We start from the raw sequence: 20,201 nt of genomic DNA, 5'->3' as shown, positions 1-20,201 counted from the left end.
GCGGCCTGCCGGTACCGTTGGGCCTTCATGGCCTTTTCGGGAGGAGTTTAGTATGTTCAGATGCAAGAGTACGCAAAACAGTAGTGAGATCAAATATAAGGCCTGAAATATCAAAACCTAGAAGACTTTTGGAAACCACGGAAATGAAAATTCTGAGGAGAAAGGCAGGGAAGAAACTGACAGATACAAACAGAAGCGAAAGTATTAGTAAATAACATAAATTGCGCTCCATTAATGAGTGGGTACTTAAGAGAAAACATGAATGATACAAACACAAAGATGGGTGAATGGAAGATTGTGAAAGCCTTAAGAAATAAATCACCAGCTGGTAAAAGAAATACAGTCTGTCCAGGGAAAAGATAGACGGACATCCTAAAGGCAGACTAAGGCGTGGTGTAGGAAACAGTCTTTAGCCCAGAGAGAGAGAAAGCCGAGGACGAATAAGAATGAGAAGAAGAAGAGGAAACGTTACACTTGCTTACCGAGTATGTTGAAATAAACATCCTGGTACATGTTCATGGAAATCTGAATGAGTGGATCCCAGATATGGTGGAATCGTTAACCGGTAAGTATCTTTCTAGGACCAGTGCTCTTACACTGTGTTATATGGATGCGAGTGATACAGCATTAATCGTAGACACGCTGGACAGTCCGCAGCTCGTGGTCGTGTGGCAGTGTTTTCGCTTCCCGCGCTCGGGTTCCCGGGTTCGATTCTCGGCGGGGTCAGGGATTTCTCTGCCTCGTGATGACTGGGTGTTGTGTGATGTCCTTAGGTTAGTTAGGTTTAAGTAGTTCTAAGTTCTAGGTGACTGATGACCATAGATGTTAAGTCCCATAGTGCTCAGAGCCATTTGAACCATTTTTGAACACGCTGGACAGTTCGCGTTGATAGACCAGCAAATTGGACAACGTCTTTCATCCTATTGTCAAGGGAGCGTGCAAACACGATAGTTGCTTTCTACCATTCTATCACGCCTCTGCGTCTAAGTTACTGCTCTGATTCCATTCAGTCGACTTGAACATACACACCATTTGCCGCCATGACGTACAGGGGCTGACGAAAAATGAGCAAACAGCATGAAAATTACATGCTTGAATATAAATAGAAATTCTGGCGAAGCAAGGAGCTTGCGCTGTTGTATTTGACGACGAACTGCGCCGGGGCAATGTCCCCAACACGTTGCAAGTCTCAGTCGTGATCAAAAAATGGCTCTGAGCAATATGGGACATAACTGCTGTGGTCATCAGTCCCCTAGAACTTAGAACTACTTAAACCTAACTAACCTAAGGACATCACACACATCCATGCCCGAGGCGGGAATAGAACCTGCGACCGTAGCGGTCGCGCGGTTCCCGACTGTAGTGCCTAGAACCGCTCGGCCACTTCGGCCGGCTAGTCGTGATCAGAATAATGTTCTGTGTAGTAGTGAGTGCATTATGTCGGAGCTATGTGTACGCGAAAGTGGGCAGATTGTTGGTGTTCGTATGGTGAGTTCTGCCGTAACCAAGGTAGCTGCATTGTTTGGTGTTTCAAGAAGCTCTGTATCGAAGATTTATACAGCATTAAGCGAGAGCGGAAAAATATCATCCGCTAAGCCATAACGCCGACTGAAGTGTGCGTTGAGTGATCGTGAAAGGTGGCTATTGAAGAGGATTGTAACGAAAAAAGAAAGACGACGCTGCCGTAATATTCAATGCAGAATCCCGTCAGCACCAAGACAACACGAGTAGAACTGCAAAAGCAGGGAATTGCGCGCAACAGGAAATCGTGCAGCCGAAGCCATGAAATCTGGTCGGTGGAGCAATGGAAGAATGTCATTTTGTAGGATAAGTTTTGCTGTACACTGTTTTCCAACTTTCGGCCGAATTTACCTGCCAACAGCGAAACGTCGCAGGTGATGCTTTGGGCAGCATTATCGTGGTATTTCACGGGTCTCATGGGTGTTCTGCAAGGTCGCGCTATTGCCAAGGAATGTGACGATTTTGGCCGATCAGGTCCGTCTCATGGTAGCTTACAATTTTTGTTCCCAAATGGAGATGTTATGTTCCAAGATGGCAGGACTTCTGTTCACACGGCTCGCACCGTCTAGGACTACCTTAGTGACTGCTACATTCGAAGATAACAGGGTTTCTGTTCTCATAGCTCGCACTAGTTTAGTGGCTGCTCACCACAGTCAACAGAACTCAATATCATTAAGCCTTTGTAATCTACTTTGGAGAGAAATCTGTGTGTCCGCTACTCACCTCCATCCTTGTTACCTGTTTTTGAACGAAAAAATGGTGTAAGATACCTTGGAAATCGATGCAGAGCATGTTTTTATCCCTTCCGAGACGACCGCAAGCTATTTTTAATACTAATGGTTTCCTATGTCGTATGAGTCATGGTAATATGTTTTGTTTTCCGTGTTTCCATATTACTGTCCAACTCCCGTATGTCAGCAGTCGGGGGTGGGGGGAGGGGATGAGCGGCAAATGACCGCCTGGTACCAGCTCTATACAGTGCTTCAAAATGACCAATGTGCTCTTTGAAGGGGACTAATATACAGTGTGCTAGCCAACGGTCTTGAGCAGTGGTTTACGCAGGTTACTGTCAGATCGCCGAAGTTACGCGCTATCAGGCTTGGCCAGCACTGCCGTACGTTGAAGAAAAAAATGGTCAAATGTGTGTGAAATCTTATGGGACTTAACTGCTAAGGTCATCAGTCCCTAAGCTTACACACTACTTAACCTAAATTATCTTAAGGACTAACACACACACCCATGCCCGAGGGAGGACTCGAATCTCCGCCGGGACCAGCCGCACAGTCCATGACTGTAGTGCCCAGACCGCTCGGCTAACCCCGCGCGGTTACGCTGCTACGCTGAAGACAAGCGAGGTGCAGTCAGCCCTTGTGAGGCAAACTGAGGAGGTACTTGACTGAGAAGCAGCGGCTCCGGTCACAAATCTGTCAACGACCGGGAGGGCAGTATGCTGACAACTTGCCCCTCCGTATCTGCATCCAGTGACGCTTATCGGCTGAGGACGACACGACGGTCGGTGAGTACCGTTGGGCCTTTCGAGGCCTCTTCGGACGGAGTCTGTGGTGTTTTTGAAAATTTAGTCCGATGACCTTATTTCAAGCGTTTGCTGTTGACCGAAACAAAAGTCCTTGACCAGTGCTGAATTTGGGCTTCCTGCTCCGCAAAATTCTTACCTTTTTACACTCAATCAGTTTTCTTCTAAACGGTAACGGCGATTTGGTTCTTTGCTGTATCTCAAAACTCGCACATATTTTACTCCTTATTTAATTGCCATTTCTACACTCCTGCATTTGCAATGAGGACCTCTCATAAAGCATGCATTACCTACACACATCAACTGGACTGTTAGTCGTCTCACAGTCAAACAGCGAACAAAAGAGGTTGAGCCTCACAAGCAGTCCCTCAAAAACGCTTTACTCGTCACCTTGACCCGATGTCAAGACCTATTGAAGATCTCTGTCTGCACGTGGCAGCATCAAAAGGCAGGTTTTTTTTGTCGTCTTGCCTTGTAATTTACTCTTACGCTTACAACTCTGTCAGGCATTTGCCGCAGCCTTCAGAGCCTGCGTTCTGCCTCTAATAACCTCTTTATCGCCGGGACGGTTACCTTTGATGTGGCCTACACATTTTTTTTGCGGGTACTTCAGAGCACATCGTTCAGCGCACGTTGTTTGTCAACCTAACAGGAAGATCTAGATGTTAAACATTCCACACAGTGTTAACTGAATGTTATTTATTTATCTTGAAATGTACCAGGTGATCAAAACGTCAGTATAAATTTGAAAACTTAATAAACCACGGATTAATGTAGATAGAGAGATAAAATTTGACACACATGCTTGGAATGACATGGGGTTTTATTAGAACAAAAAAAAAGTTCACAAAATGTCCGACAAATGGCGCTGGACAGCAAAACTGCTACCGTGATGCGTGAGAGGTACACCGATATGTTACAGAATCACATCATCCCCAGCCTGGCTGATAAACGCGTGCTGGAACGTACGATCTTTACGCAGGATGGCGCTCCACCCCCATATTGCTAGACGCGTGAAAGATCTCTAGCGCGCGTCGTTTGGTGATGATCGTGTGCTCAGCCGCCACTTTTGTCATGCTTGGCCTCCCAGGTCCCCAGACCTCAGTCCGTGCGATTATTGGCTTTGGGGTTACCTGAAGTCGCAAGTGTATCGTGATCGACCGACATCTCTAGGGATGCTGAAAGACAACATCCGACGCCAATGTCTCACTATAACTCCGGACATGCTTTACAGTGCTGTTCACAACATTATTCCTCGACTACAGCTATTGTTGAGGAATGATGGTGGACATATTGAGCATTTCCTGTAAAGAACATCATCTCTGCTTTGTCTTACTTTGTTATGCTAATTATTGCTATCCTGACCAGATGAAGCGCCATCTGTCGGACATTTTTTGAACTTCTGTATTTTTTTGGTTCTAATAAAACCCCATGTCATTCCAAGCATGTGTCAATTTGTACCTCTCTATCTACATTATTCCGTGATTTATTCAGTTTTCAAATTTATACTGACTTTTTGATCACCCGGTACATCAGTAACAAAAATAACATATTTCACGCACATTGAAGTGCCTTCTCATGAAAGAATCACCGGAAAAGTGTGCGTAGGACCGGCTCTCTCGAGGATTCCATACGAACTGGATTAAATAGTCCAATCGCGTTATGTGCGGTCCAGTCACATTATGGGACCAGATCTACGTTCGATGTCAACGTGCAAAAACCATTCACAGACGGTAGGGGGAAGCACCAGCAACGGAGTGTATATAAAGGAGTCTGGGGGACGTAGAGAACAGTGCAGGTGCTGTAGTAATGCAGGAACGGAATGACGTTTCTGACGTCTAAGAGGGCATACTCATTGGCCTTCACGACAAAGGTAGAAGCATTCCCGAAACGGCTAAGTTTGTAAATTGTTCGGGAGCCGTTGTGGTTGAAGCAGACTGTTCATGCCAAAATGGCGCCATCCGAAATCGGCGCCGAGGCAATATCAGGGGCCACAGACCAGATGACAGCGGTGAATGACGGCTGTGGAGACGTGTTCGGTTGAATAGACGTGGAACTGTTGAGCAACTGATCGCCTAGATGAACCAAGGGGCTGCCAAGAGCGTCTCCTCAACCACAGTTCAACGAACAATATAGCTTATGGGGCTCTGGTTCAAAATGGCTCTGAGTACTATGGGACTTAACTTCTGAGGTCATCAGTCCTCTAGAACTTAGAACTAGCTAAACCTAAGTAACCTAAAGACATCACACACGTCCATGCCCGAGGCAGGATTCGAACCTGCGACCGTAGCGGTCGCGCGGTTCCAGACTGTAGCGCCTAGAACCTATGGGGCTCTAGAGCAGGGGCCTGGTTCGTGCACTCGTGCTGATTGCTTTCATCAGCGACGAAGGCTGGAATTTGCGCATACCCTTTCCAGATGAATCACGCTTATGCTCCATCGGACAGATGGCAGTTGGCGTGTACGGTGTGGAACATCCTGCAGTATTGTAAGTCTCCAGGCTTTAGTGGCCTTTGTCACTAAAACTAAAATCTTCTCCGGTGTTACGCGGCGTTATATTTCCCCTAAAATAATCGACGTTTCGACCCATCTGTTGGGATCATCTTCAGGATCTTCCGGTGTCCACTATTGCTAGAACACTGTTAGAGACCCCAAAATCAAATCCACCTTGGAGGTTGAGAGTGAGGTCAGTCTTCCGTTCCTGGATGTACTGGTATACAGAAGATTTGATAACACTGTAGCTCATAGAGTGTATAGAAAGCCGACTAACACAAACAGGTATGTAGATGCCGCTTCGCACCACCACCCAGCCCAGACGCAAGCAGTGCTCAACCGTCTTGTCTTCACGTGCCTTCCGTAACAGCGATGACGACTACTTGGAACCGGAGTTGAATTTTTTAAACTGGACATTGAAGGCAAATGGCTATGATACTTGTTCAGTCGAAAGAGCTTTCTGGCGGAATATTAATCACGCTAATAAGAATGACGAGGAAACGCCTTCTCATTGTTAGGTTACCGTTAGTTTCTGGGGTCACTGACCGCATTGGCAGAATTCTAAAGAAAAATGGTATCCAGACATCTTCGTTTAGTCAACATAAAGTAAAAGATTTTTTCCGACGCAAAACGGATGCACCTGATTGCCTACACAATGCAGGCGTCCATCAAGTGACATGTGGCTGCGGCAAAGTGTATATAGGAGAAAGGGAAGAACAGTTGAAGAACGCATTAAAGAACACGAACGGCACACGCGGCTAAAACAAAGTGTAAAATCGGCAGTAGACGAACATCATGAGAACTGTGCGTCTGATATCGATTTTAATAGTGTACGTGTGCTGGCTAAGGAAACAAGCATTTATAGAAGAAAGGTCCGAGAGGCGGTTGAAATTTCCAAGAATGCTTGTAATTTCAGTAGAGAGGACGGCTATATGCTTCCGGCATCATGGCTACCCGCTATCAAGGACGTGAATACGAGGCCGCGGTGTACGAACAACATAAACATCGCGCTGCAAGTCACCTGGGCGGACAATAATATTTTGAGTAACATTCCCCCTCTCTTGCTCTGTTCGTTCCGCATCTAGCAAATGATGGCGGCCAACCAATAGCAGTAGGAGGAATTTCAACCAATAACTCTTCGCCAGCGTAAGAGTAGAATAGTGCCTTTCTAGCCAATGACGATGCGCCACCAATAGTATCCACAATAGTTTTAGCCAATAACGCCCCTTCTTGTACATCAGCGCTGGAATATTAGCCTATGACGATGGCCCGCCAATGGTAACCACAAGAATTTTAACCAATACTCTCACTTCTCCAGCACAAATGCGGGAAAACCCCTTTATAAGAGAACGTGACACTGGTCTCTGACAGTGTTCTAGCAGTAGTGGACACTGGAAGATCCTGAAGAAGATGCCAGCAGAGGAGTCGAAACGTCGATTATTTTAGAGGAAATACGACGCGGCCTAACACCCCAAAAGATTTTAACCATCCTGCAATAATCGTCGAAAGGGCCCAGGCCGGAGGAGGGGACGTTATGGTCTGGGGAATGTTGGGCGTGGAATTCTATGAGTGATCTCGTCATTCTGAAAGCTACCGCAGTGGATCGACACAAATAGCATCTATCCTTGGGGTCATGTCACCTCTCATGCAGTTTGGTTTTCTTCGTCACGATGGCATCTACCAGCAAGACAATGCGGCAAGTCACACAGCTCGCAATGCATCTGCGAGGTTCTGTGGGCGCCAGGATAAGATTGTATGGTTCTAGCAGGACCAGCATAAGTTGACCGTAGTCATCTGACCACCAGCCTCACTGGTTTTACACCCAACAGAAAATCTGCGGGACCACTTCGATGGGGATGTTTGCGCCATCCATGCCCGAGGCAGGATTCGAACGTGCGACCGTAGCGGTCGCGCGGTTCCAGACTGTAGCGCCCAGAACCGCTCAGCCACTTCTGCCGGCAGCATTCGTTACCTTCCATAACATCACTGACTCTCTTCCTGCACGTCTCGCAGCGGTCCGCAATACAAGAAGTTGTTTTCGGGCTTTTGGCGGGTGACCGTGTTAATATGACTGGCCAGTAAGCATAAGTTGATTATCATGTCAGAATATACTTCTTCCAGGAGAACGCTAGTTGGACTCTTCGCCAGTGGTGCAGTGGGGAGACCTGACATTGTTAAAGATATAATAATTGTAAATATATATCATTTACAACGAAAGCACCTCAAAAAAGGGGATTTACTTTCTATGCGGTTTAATATTTCTTAATTTTCAACTTGTCAGTATCAATGACGAGATCGCAATTTTGATAATTCCACACGTTCTTAACTGAATGTTGTTCGTCATGACATGTTCATTAGTAACATATATGAAACATTTTCACAGATATTAAAATGCTTTCTCATAACAAAAACCAGAGACCTGCGACAAGTCTCGCCCTGTGAGGGTTCCATACAAACGTAATTGTGTATGTACTGATAGCTCAACTACAGGATTTGATGAGTGAGTTTGCGAGCATCAAAATATGTGACGCAAATGGCCTTATCTTCCAAAGCATAAATTTTTTACATCGTCAAGGGACCGGAGATTTAGTAGTTCACATAAATTTCAGCTTAATACCTCAACCCATTCCTGATGACAAGGGTTCTTCACAAACGGACAAACAAACAGTAAAAAAAAGTCCTTTTAATGGGATGTAACTAAAAATTAACAATTTTCGAGATTTTTAGTTAGTTTTACAGTGAAACATTGCTTCTTGCAAAATTTCATGATTCTAGGTCAATGAGAACTGTCCTACAGAGTTTGATGAGTGAGCTATCGAGTATCTAAATACACTGAAGCGGCAAAGAAATTGGTATAGGCATGCGTATTCAGAAGCAGAGATATGTAAACAGGTAGAACAAGGCGCTACGGTCTGTAACGCTTATATAAGACAACAAGAGTCTGACGCAGTTGTTTGATAGGTTACAGCTGCTACAATGGGAGGTTATCAAAATTTAAGTGAGTTTGAACATGGTTTTGTAGTCGGCGCAAGAGCGATGGGACACAACATCTCCGAGGTAGAGGTGAAGTGGAATTTGCCCGTACGACCATTTCACGAGTATACCGTGAATATCAGGAATCTGGTACAACATCAACTCTCCGACATCGCTGTCGCCGGAAAAAAGATCCTGTAACGACGGGACCAACGGTGACTGAAGACAATCGTTCAAAGTGACAGAAATACATCCTTTCCGCAAATTGCTGCAGATTTCGATGCTGGGCCATCAATAAGTGTCAGTGTGCGAATCAGTCAACGAAGGTTCATCGATATGGGCTTTCGGAGCCGAAGACCCACTCGTGTACCCATTATGACACAAAGCTTCACGCCTCGCCTGGGCCTCTCGACAATCACATTGGACTATTGAAGACTCGAAAGATGTTCCCTGGTCGGACGATCTCGTTTCAAATTGTATCGAGCAGCATACCCCATACAAGAAAGAATTGCGTTCTTCCTACACTACCCATATACAATGAGCATATCACCTTTTCCCGCATATCCACTCTCAACCTACTGCTTGGTCTGACATACACTAACTGACTAACAAGTCGCAGTGCACACAAGCACACGGTAAGCAAACATAACAACATCGTACCTAGCAACTATACGGGTTGAATGGCACAAACAAATGTACGTGTGGAAACTTTTGAAAAAAAAAATCTTGCGAATGACTCGCACTAGAATCCTTCAAAGAACACAACTGACATTCTAATTTACCCTATTTTTAATTTGTTAATGTCAATAGGCACTTTTCCACTTAAAAAAGTGTGTGTTTGCACAAAACATATACTTTGCAAGTATTATTACAATCTGTGTGTTGGCTAACAATACGAGCCGCAGACTACCAATCCATTCTGTGAAAACGACGTATCAGTACTATATTCTATTACCACAATATTTGTGGTGCAAAGTTTAGGTGATTTACCCTGTACGTTTATACTCCTAGTGTATCCGTAGTCAGTTGGCGAACACAATAGAAGCCGCCAGATGGGTACCAATTACAAAGCCGCCCATACTGTCGCTGTAAGTAACACAGATATTTTTCGGTACAACTCGCCGTACAGGCGTTACTCATGGCGACAAATGATAGGCTTTTTACCTCTCTTCTTGTCAAGGAGCCAATACCCAGAATAATACCGTAACTTCAACGTGCATTATCAGGAGATCACCCTAAAAAGGTTCGAAGACTAGTAAATGGAAAAAACTTGTATTCCAAAACTGTAACTGGTTGCAGTTTTCTGTATTTTTATTGAATAAATAGTCACGTGTTGTCAACATCTGTAATAGAGAATCTTAACACACTTTCTAACCAAGACAAAGTGAGTCACACTACTTCATCTCACCTTAAATCATACGAATAACTGATATGATCGATCTGTGTTCCGCACATTGCGGAGCAGAAGACCTATGAATAAAATCGTAGAATAAAATTAAGGCCTAATGTCCTGTCGGCAACTTAAAATATTAAGCTATATTCACAATCTCCAGTAGCTATATGACATCAAGTGAGCAGTTACGCGCGCTCATATAACTGATAATTCATATAACTGAAGTGCATTAAACTTAGCAGTTAGATAAGGCTGTGCTACACAACGTCACAAAGTAGAATGTGGATCAATGAAGGTAATATGAAACATACAAACCAGCTCCAGAATCAAGTGTAACAAGTAGAATAAAAAAAGGCACAATAGATGTGCTGGCGAGATTAAGACATTAAATCACGGTAATTGTGTTTAAAACATGGATTGAAAAATTTTATCTCTGGAAGAAGTTCGCTAATTAAATCAAGAAAGAACTCCAAAGACAATTTTATTAAAGGAAAATCACACAGTTTATATCAAACAAAATCTCCGATAGCAGAAAATTTACGTCAGTATTACCAGAATAAACACCTGCAGACTTACCAACGGAATCGGTTTTTTTTTTTTTTTTTTTTTTTTTTTTTGCTCTCAGTGAAAACCGAACAAAAAGATACCTAAAATTAAGAGAGACGATTACGAACATTATGCAGGACTGAACTAAATTCATGACTGACAAAAACGTTTATGCAAAAACGAAGCACTAGATCTTCTAGAAGAAAGGGGGAAAAGCCTGTGCAGGTAAAGAAGGAGAAAGCAGTAGCGATAAGAAAAATAGATTTGGAGGAAGCAGACAAAACAGCATATCCGCTAAATAGGTCTGCTCTAAATCTTCGGTTGGACATTAGGACATTATAACGCAAAAATTAAACATAATTATATCTCTTAAACGTTCGTGCTTCTCAAACCACAACTCCGGAAATATATATATATATATATATATATATATATATATATATATATATATATATATATATGTATATATATATAAACATTATTCCGGTCATATTAGCTTCTGCCGTTTCAACATTCGAAGCACGTAACCGTATCTAGAACTAGTTGTCAATAAAGCCTTTCCAAATGCGTGTGAATTTAGATTTCTCGTGCCTTACTTTCGCTTTACTTTACCTTCTGTTCCATCTGAAACGTGAGAGCCCGTTTCTAATGACCTCATGGACGACTGGCCGTCAAACACCAATTCGAGACTATTTTCTGGAATCTTTTACAAATTTCTCAACATTCGTAAATCTTTGTTTCAAAACAGTACTATGCGAATGACGGTGGCCTTTTCCGAAAGGCCATATTTTTTGTTGTGCATCTAGTTCGGATTTTTAGCCATTATCGAGCAATTAGCTAGAAGCAAAGTTCCAGACGTATGGCAGTATGTGAATACGCTACTAATGTACTTCCGTTCGTTTCAGTGTAAAAATTCTGCTATCCCTAATTGCCTAATAGCCTAATAGCCTAAGCGAAAAAATGTCACCTTCATTTAATAAATTCACAGCTGTGATGCACACTGAATGTGTGTGTGTGTGTGTGTGTGTGTGTGTGTACGATTTAGACGAGTAGTGTTTCTCGTGAGCTTACCCCCAAATGTGTACTAATCAGTGGTGCAATGCTGGTGTATTTGGCCAAATGAGACCATTGCTTGAGATTCATGGTGAGGCTAACAGGCTACGAGCGGGTAAAACAGTAAATTCATTTCAAATGTAGTAGAATCAATCTACAGTATGGGCAGAAGTGTTTCTTTTTTCTTCTGCAGTTAATTTTCCGGAAGGTATGTGCAGGACCAATAGCAGGGCTTTTATGAGAAACAGATCGTTTCTGCTAATTGCGAGTGTAACTGCCTGCACATGGTATCTCACAGCTGCCTCTTTGCACCGGTAAACAGCAATAAAAACAGCATTACGCAAGACGTTGCCTGTAGTAGAGACTTTTGTGTCAATTACGCGTCTGAGTCACGCGTGACTAGACTAGCGTTTCTCAACCGCCGTACCGCAAAATTAATGTGTCGCTAATACATGTCAGATACGTCGCAAGATTTATAATACCTTTCTGAACATAAAAGAATTATCTTGAGGTAATAAATTTGTTAAATATATACCTCGTAGTAGTTCCATAATTAAAAAAGTCTATGTACGTATGTACTTTATTTGTTTGCTTTTTTTCGTCTAGGAAAAAATCACAAGCCGGCGTGTAATGAAAATTTGAAACGCACTTTTATGTGCCCCAAAGGGAAAAAAGGTTGAGACACGTGGGATTAGATAGTGTTACACTCTGCACATAGTAATAAGAAAGTATTATGTCTGCTGTACGGTAGTTCCCTTCATATGCCTGGTCAGTAATAGTGTTTGTACTGTTCGCTTTATTATAGCTCAATCAGTAATTCTCCTTTCTTCGAATTAGTGCAGCTACCGTTTCATTTGGCACGTATTGCTTGGTGGTGTATCTGAATATTATGTGCTGAAGTAATGCACTTTCAAAAGAAAGCATCATGTGATTTTTTAATCCTAGAAGCTGTACTTTCAAGTACAATGTTACGTTACAGATGCGTCCCAAGTTATGTTCAGTACCAGATTCCACCATGATGACAGAAGCGGTTGGTTGTGGAAACAGCTTCCTGTGGCAGAAAGTACTGGAAACTCATCCAGATATATCACCGTTCAATAACCGTAGAAACTCACAGGTACTGGAGTAATATCTAATCATCGCCCACCACTGTCTACAATCCGTATCATCCTAGCCTATTTCAGCAGAAACTTGAAAATTTGTAATCCATGGTATGAGGTTTTATCTCCTGCATTTTCAGGCCAGCTAGAAGTCTGTTAAGAATGGAACCCGCAGAATAGTGCACACCATTCAGTACAATGATTAGGGAAATGTTAGCCACGTACAAATCGATATTCTATCTCCTGCTCACAAAATGAATATGGCAGTTTCTTTTGAATGACGGTGTATTATTAACCACAAGTCCGAATGAAGAGTGTTCGTACATGGAAGACGGAAAATTCCGAAGTGCTTGATAAATGACGTACACAAAGTTCTTGAGCTGACGCCGCATATCTTTCTGGTAACATCTTCCACCGACATGACCCCCACCCCTTCCTCTCCGGCCGTCTAGGGGACAATAGACTGAACACAACCATAGTAAACAAAATTATCCATTTTATTCTTGTACTGAAGATAGCAGCATACACATCCTGCATAAAATCTTGAATATGATACAGTACTTCTAACAACAGTGTTTGTCTACTTTTGTTCAAACAATTTAGAACCGTCGGCCTCACTAATAACTGAATCGTCTTGTAGCATAGAAATTTCAGTTTCACGGGAGTTCTGTGTGAACATGCTGTGTACACTGTGATGTACTCCACCTAAAAGATAATCTCCCTGTGTTAGCCGAGGACCGATAGAAACCATTATGTGCCACTGCGCACATGTACCGAACCGTTCCTGTCTGTGTGGAGACAGATACCATTCACGTTGTTCCATTTCATAAAGGGTGACCTTCCGCAATTCGAAGATGTCACTTTCCTTACGATGTACTCTTCTCCTGCCTTCGGCGTGTAGCAATGAGTTTAGGGAGATCCTTAGTCCAGGTGGCTTTTCTGGTGCTTCTAGTATCCAGTCTTGCTGTAACCCGAGCTAAAGGACAGCGGAGCGTTTCGTTCACATTTGTTGACCTTGACAGTTTATCATTGGGAAGTCGATTTCATCGGAGTCGAGGAATTTTGGGCAATGCAGTACATGTGCGACATCTGGTCCTGATGTTTTATCCGTGTTCAAATGTGTTAAAATCATTTGTCTTTCCTATTCTTCTTGCTGCTTGATTTCAGATGACTGTTATATAGTATCAGCACATGGTGGCAGTGTTCGACAACAGGCCGCCCTACAAGAGCTGCATCTCTTGAGCGTGACAAAATATTTACATTTCACTTGTTCATTCGTTTACCGCATGCAGGTGGAAATCCTGGCGCCTGTGCAACTGCTTTCAATACAACAGTACGATGACTAGATTAAAATCAAATTAGTCGTTCCTTTCTTGGGGTATTTTCAACTGCCCCTGCACTTCACCTTAAGCTGTAGTGCCTGTACGGAGCAGAAATCAAATCTGAACAGTTGTGACATATCCAAGACAAATGCATCTCACTTTAACTGAAAATATTGTTGCACTAATGAATGTACAGGTAGCTGAATTCGAACATGGAGGGTGTGGGTATTGATGCTTAGTTCGTCCTAAGACAGTTGTAACACTTTTTCATGACTTCAACCTCTGGCAATATGTTGTGTATGTGAAAAATTCCTCGTTAAGTGTGAGTTGTACGATTATTAGCAGGGTGACATTGTTAAGCAATCCAGTTGAGGCAAGAGCACACCACATCCAATGCAACCATTCTTTAAAGCAATATAAATAAGCATCACCATTTGAGGTTATGGGCGTTTCTCTATCACGTTCCTTAAGTGAAGAATTACCTCGAAACCTCTTGTTTCGAAGGTGCATAATTACTTAATTTTATCCATTGTTATCTTTTTCTCGTTGTTTCGGGCTAATGTAAAGCTGTAATATCGTACTCAGTTTGGGTGCAAAGTGTTTGATATTTCCCTGAACTATTTGTGTTTTCGTGACTCTTTTCCTAATTTATAACGACAAGAATGGTGATAAAATCCTCTCGGTTTCTCAGATGGTTAATAGTGTAGCAGAGAAACAACATTTAGATAGATTTCTTCCAAGAGAAAATGAATAGGGCACTTGTCGAAACGTTGCCCCAAGACAACTATTACCGTCTGACAGGCTGACAATATTTCCTGGAAAAATTAGCAAGAAAACCTGTGTACATAATTTAATTCTGTTGCTCTCATGTCTTCCCAGAATTAAATACGCTGGAATTCTGTGATTGTGATTGTAATTTGGTTGTTTCGTGATTTATTCATTTGAAACTGTATCTATTGCTCTACCGTTATCCATCCTGTGACAAACGATGGCCAATACATCATAGGTGATGCATCCTCCCGCATGAGTATCGCCTGTGTGAAGTTCTTTAATCTCATTTGATGTTATACGACTGCAAGTGCCGCAAGGTGCTATCATAGATAGTGGTCATGATCCTATCCTTTTGGTTCAAATATCAAATGTTGGTCACCCGTTACACGTCGTCTCACTCAACCATCTTTGAAATTTATATATGAGAAAACCTGTGTCCGCTTACTGTTGTCATCGTCCATGAACAAAGGGCCAAAGTTTTACCTCCATCCTAGCTCTCTCCAAGTTCGGCCTTTTGCTGTCGCAGCAACGTTAGCGAACAATAGTTAGTTACATGCTCTATAGATCATTTGACTTGTTCCACATCATTTCGACAAAAGAATCGTTCAGTTTACAGGATATGTATACAGATTACAGTTAACATTACTGAACACATTACCATTTTATTCTTACTCACGGGGCTACAAGCTGGCCGCGGTGGACGAGCAGTTATAGGCGCTACAGTCCGGAACTTCGAGATTGCTATGGTCGTAGGTTCGAATCCTGCCTCGGGCTTGGATGTGTGTGATGTCCTTAGGCTACTTAGGTTTAGGTAGTTCTAAGTTCTAGGGGACTGATGACCTCAGATGTTAAGTCCCATAGTGCTCAGAGTCATTTGAACCTTTTTTTTTTTTCGCAGTTACACTTAAAAGCAAGGTTTTGATCTGGGTGCCGATTTTTTAGCAGAAATTCGTCAATGGAATAAAAGAAGTTGTCCAGAAGAAATGATTTTAAATTAGATTTAAACCGTGCTTTGCTGTCTGTCAGACATTATGTGCTGTCGGGCAAATGATAAAACATTTTTATTGCTGCATATTGAACTCCTCTCTGAGGCAATGACAGCTTTAACAAGGGTAATAAAGGTCCTTTTTCCCCTCTAGTGTTGTAGATATGTACATCATTGTTCTTCTCAGATTGTGATGGGTTATTTATGACGAATTTCATTAGTGAAAATATGTATTCTGATGGCGCAGTTAAAATTCTTTGCTCCTTGAATAGGTGCCTACATGAGGTCCGTGGGTGAACATCACAATACTTTGTCGCTATTGCAACAAACTAATAAACTCAGTGCCTTCGTCTCAATTTCATAGTCTCAGCTACCCAACACCACAATACCTTGTCGCCATTGCAACAAAGTAACAAACTCAGTTGTCTTGTCTCACAGTGTCAACTGGTCAACTCTCAGACGTACCGCTGTCTTATATTTTCATTGGAATTCACTGCTTCGGACGTTTATGTGGTATTTTTAGTGCATCTCTAGTCTGTTAACAACGTACTTCACTTCCTTAGCAACGCTTATGCGTTACTAACTCTGATTTTTTGCTGTGATTAGCAATAACAACACTCAATATTCAAAAACCATTCAAACTATCATAAAAATTGTAACAATTAAAAAGCCAATAATGATTATGTGTTTCCAAAAGCCGCATAGCTGTACGAAGGCACTTTATTCGAAACTACCAGTTTCACGTCAATATAGACGCATCTTAAGGTTTATAACGGTTACATTTCCAAACTGTAGATGGACAATTACGAGTCCTCGCTTTAGGGAAGCTGTCCACGTTGAGAGTCAAACCACAACAATGGGTTGTTCCAACAAAATTGAGTACACCCAAAAGATTCTATTCAAAATGTAAAATCATGACTGTTGAATAAGCCAGGCCAGATAACTCCCCGAAGGATATATTATAAGATCTGCTTGTATAAAATGAAATAAGTAAAACAGTGTATTGCTAGCCTCACGGTCTGCTTACACCACATCGAACTGCTAGCAAGACGGCTGAAGTGCAAACATCACAGGGACTTTAAATTTTGTTTATATTGTTTGGTACAGCTGGTCTCTATTGGAACTTTAATCTTTCGGATGTTGTTCCGCCTGACTCATTCAACAGTCAGGCTTTGTACATTTTCACAAGAATCTTTTGGTTGTACTCAATTTTATTAGGATAGTCCACTAATGTGGTTTGACTCTTAACGTGGGTAACTTCCTGAAAGCTAGTACTCGTAACTCTCCATCTACAGTATGGATATGTAACCATTATAAATCTGAAGACTAGTCTATACTGACGTGAAACCGGAAGTTGCGAGTAATGCACCTTATACACTTAGGCGACTTTTAGAAACACCGCATCAAATTTGACTTTTTAATTGTTATAATTTTTATGTTAATTTGAGTGGCGATTGGGTGTTGAGTGATGTTATTTTTACTCATAATGTCTCTGAGCTGTGGTTGCCCGCCACAGGAAGTTGTTTGATCTCGATCTTAGGTTTTACTGGTGTCTGTTGATATTGGTCTGGAATATTTTAATGAGTGACGTCTATTGACGCCAAAAACGCCTGCAGAAATATTGCATCATCTGAACGGCGCCACCCGTATGAATACTCGAGATTTTTGTTCATTCACGGACGTCACTGTAAGAGGTACAATGACGGTCTCGAACAGACAGCTTACGTCAGAGGCGTGTTTGTTGTGGTGGGACACCAGTAATAATCTCCGAACGGCAGTGCGCGATTTAGGCTAGCCTAGCCATTAGCAGCGGTGTGCGTGTGACAAAGGTTCGACCCGGTGAAGACAAAGGGCGGATTGTTTTCCCGAGGCACGCATAGATGCTGGATTCCCTGTCTTGTTTGCGCCCGTCAGGAGTCCTTCTGGAAAAGCACAGACGAGGAGCCGTCCGGGCGACCTCACGGCGCCGCCTCAACATCCAGCCCACCGGAAGCTTCTGGACGTCGCCAAGGTCAGCACACACGCGCACCTTAGCAGCCGCCGTCGGAGACTGTGGCCGCTTCGCACGGCGCCAGCAACGATCGAGTTACCCTGGTGCAGGGACTTCTTAGCGTACCGTGTTGTCTGCAAATACGCGTCCCTGCGTGGTTGATTCACGCGAAATAGATTTAATAATGGTTACCTATAGCTCTGCCCGTTAATCGAGGAGAGGTACCCAGCGGTGGCATAGACTTTTTGCAACCATCTGTACGGTGATGTAGGTTAAGATCGCAGGTATCACATACTGCCCCACTTTCACCCTAGTGGGGCCTTATTTGCGAGTAATCGACGAAATAAATTGGAATTTTACATGGCGCTCAAAAAAGTAGAAAACGTACTTTTTTGTACACTGATCACGTGGTGTAACGTGTGGGGTTAGGCCATCACGATAAAAAAGGCGCGGGTTCGAATATTGTCAGGTACTTACTAAATATTTATTTTTATTTTTACTTTCTTATCGAAATGACACTGATCATTATTTTTATTCAATTAATTGCTTTAAATGTACTTTTTTTAAATTTATTTTCCTTTGTAATACGATTTTTAACCTTCGTATCAATTTCTTCACTTGTTCTCATTTTTTTCTTTATATCAGTAGTTTCACAGTCGGAATTTTTGTGAATGTGAATTGAATTATAATTATCTATTATAATTTTTGAAAATGCCGATATATCGGTTAAAAACATAAGACGAACTAATATATTTGTAACGACTGGGCAGTGGTGTCAAAAAGGTGCTTTTGTTACAAGATGTGCTCTTTTTGTAGTCGTAATACAACCATTTTAAACATAACTTGAATTCATATTGAACTATGGACAAATTAACGCAGATGAAGATTAAAACGCAAGAAGCTATAAGTAAAACGAAATTCAAACAAAATTAGGAATAAAAATAATGAATTGATGTTAAAAATAGGATGTTAAAATGAAAGAAATTAAATCGAAATTAATACATAAAATTAAATTCACATAATTTCAAGCGGAAAAAGAGTGATAGGAAGAAAAATGAAAGCAAATTAAGAAGTTGATATGATGATCAAAATGATGTTATAAAGGAACATAATAAAAAAATTATATTTAAACCAATTAATTGAATAAAAATGATGCTGAAAGCAATTTCGATAAAAATTTAAAAACTGAGATACTTGTTCAGATTCGAACCCGCCTCCATTTGCACACAAATACCTTACGCTATCCACTACACGACGTAACCATTCTCCAAACCAGAACATTTTTAACTGTATTAAGAGCCACAAAAAATTAAATTTCGAAATCTATTTCGTCAGTTGGTCGCGAATGAAGGTCCACCAGGGTAAAAGGGTGCAGGGTGTGACACCTGGAATCTTAATATACATCCCCCTTTAGATGGTTACAAAAGGTCGATCTCACTGCTGTGGACATCTCCTTCTAAGACTGCTATCTTAGGGCAAGAGCACTTTAACACACATTTATTGGGTGCACCTACAGGAAGTGCACGGAAATATTTAAAAACCAAAAGCACAACACACTCTTGCCTAACAAGGCGTAGAAAATCCGTTGGCATTCAAAGCAGAAAAAAAAAATGGTTCAAAAGGCTCTGAGCACTATGGGACTTAACATCTGAGGTCATCAGTCCCCTAGAACTTAGAACTACTTAAACCTAACTAACCTAAGGGCAGCACACAACACCCAGTCATCACGAGGCAGAGAAAATCCCTGACCCCGCCGGGAATCGAACCCGGGAACCCGGGCGTGGGAAGCGAGAACGCTACCGCACGACCACGAGCTCCTGTCCAGGTTTTATGACTTCGGCACCACGTTTTCCTGTTGTGGGCATTTCCATTACCGTTGTGTGGTTTTGTAATTCTAGCTCGCCCAGCAGTTCTCTGCTTCTGGTTCTCTTCGTGTTGTTTTGGTGCTGACGCGGTTCGAGAGTACGACATCCAGTTCTGCGGTGACTTTTGCAGCTGACGGCCTTGCTTTTTTCGTCACAGTCCTTTTCAATGACGGTCCTTGGCGATCACTCAACACACAATTTCGTCCGCTTTGTGGCTTAGAGGATGGTATTTTTCCGCTTTCTCTGTGTGCGGTATAAATCTTCGACGATATGGTGCCTCTTAAAACACGAAACACTTCGGCGACCTTTGCGGCGGATGCATCCACAATACAAACACCTACAATTTGCTAACGTTCGAATTCAATTAGCTACGACGTAATGCACACACTACCACACAGAACACTGTTCTGGTCACTATTGACACTTGCAACTTATTGAGGATAATGCACTGACGCCGTCTATGATCAAAGACAACAGCACAACCTGAAGGCTTGGTGGCATCTGCATTTGTCTTCAAGCATACTTTTCACAAGGTACTTCCATGTTCATGTCCAACATATGTACAAACCACTGTTACTCTTCTCCATAAGCCCCCCCCCCCCTATCTCTTAGTCTATCAAACACCTGATCTTGTAGCTCGCTGTGACATCAGTACG

The 20,201-nt window shown here is 42.4% G+C and overlaps 1 protein-coding gene across 1 annotated transcript in view; it reads left to right on the top strand.

The window, feature by feature from the left end:
• LOC126416474 (ATP-binding cassette sub-family G member 1) overlaps positions 1-20,201 on the top strand; it is a 449,674-nt gene that overhangs the window by 159,672 nt on the left and 269,801 nt on the right. The window lies entirely within an intron of this gene.

The sequence above is a fragment of the Schistocerca serialis genome, chromosome 8 (genome assembly GCF_023864345.2).
Source record: "Schistocerca serialis cubense isolate TAMUIC-IGC-003099 chromosome 8, iqSchSeri2.2, whole genome shotgun sequence".
Classification (NCBI taxonomy): Eukaryota; Metazoa; Arthropoda; class Insecta; order Orthoptera; family Acrididae; genus Schistocerca; species Schistocerca serialis.
This window is presented reverse-complemented; position numbering and strand designations above follow the sequence as displayed.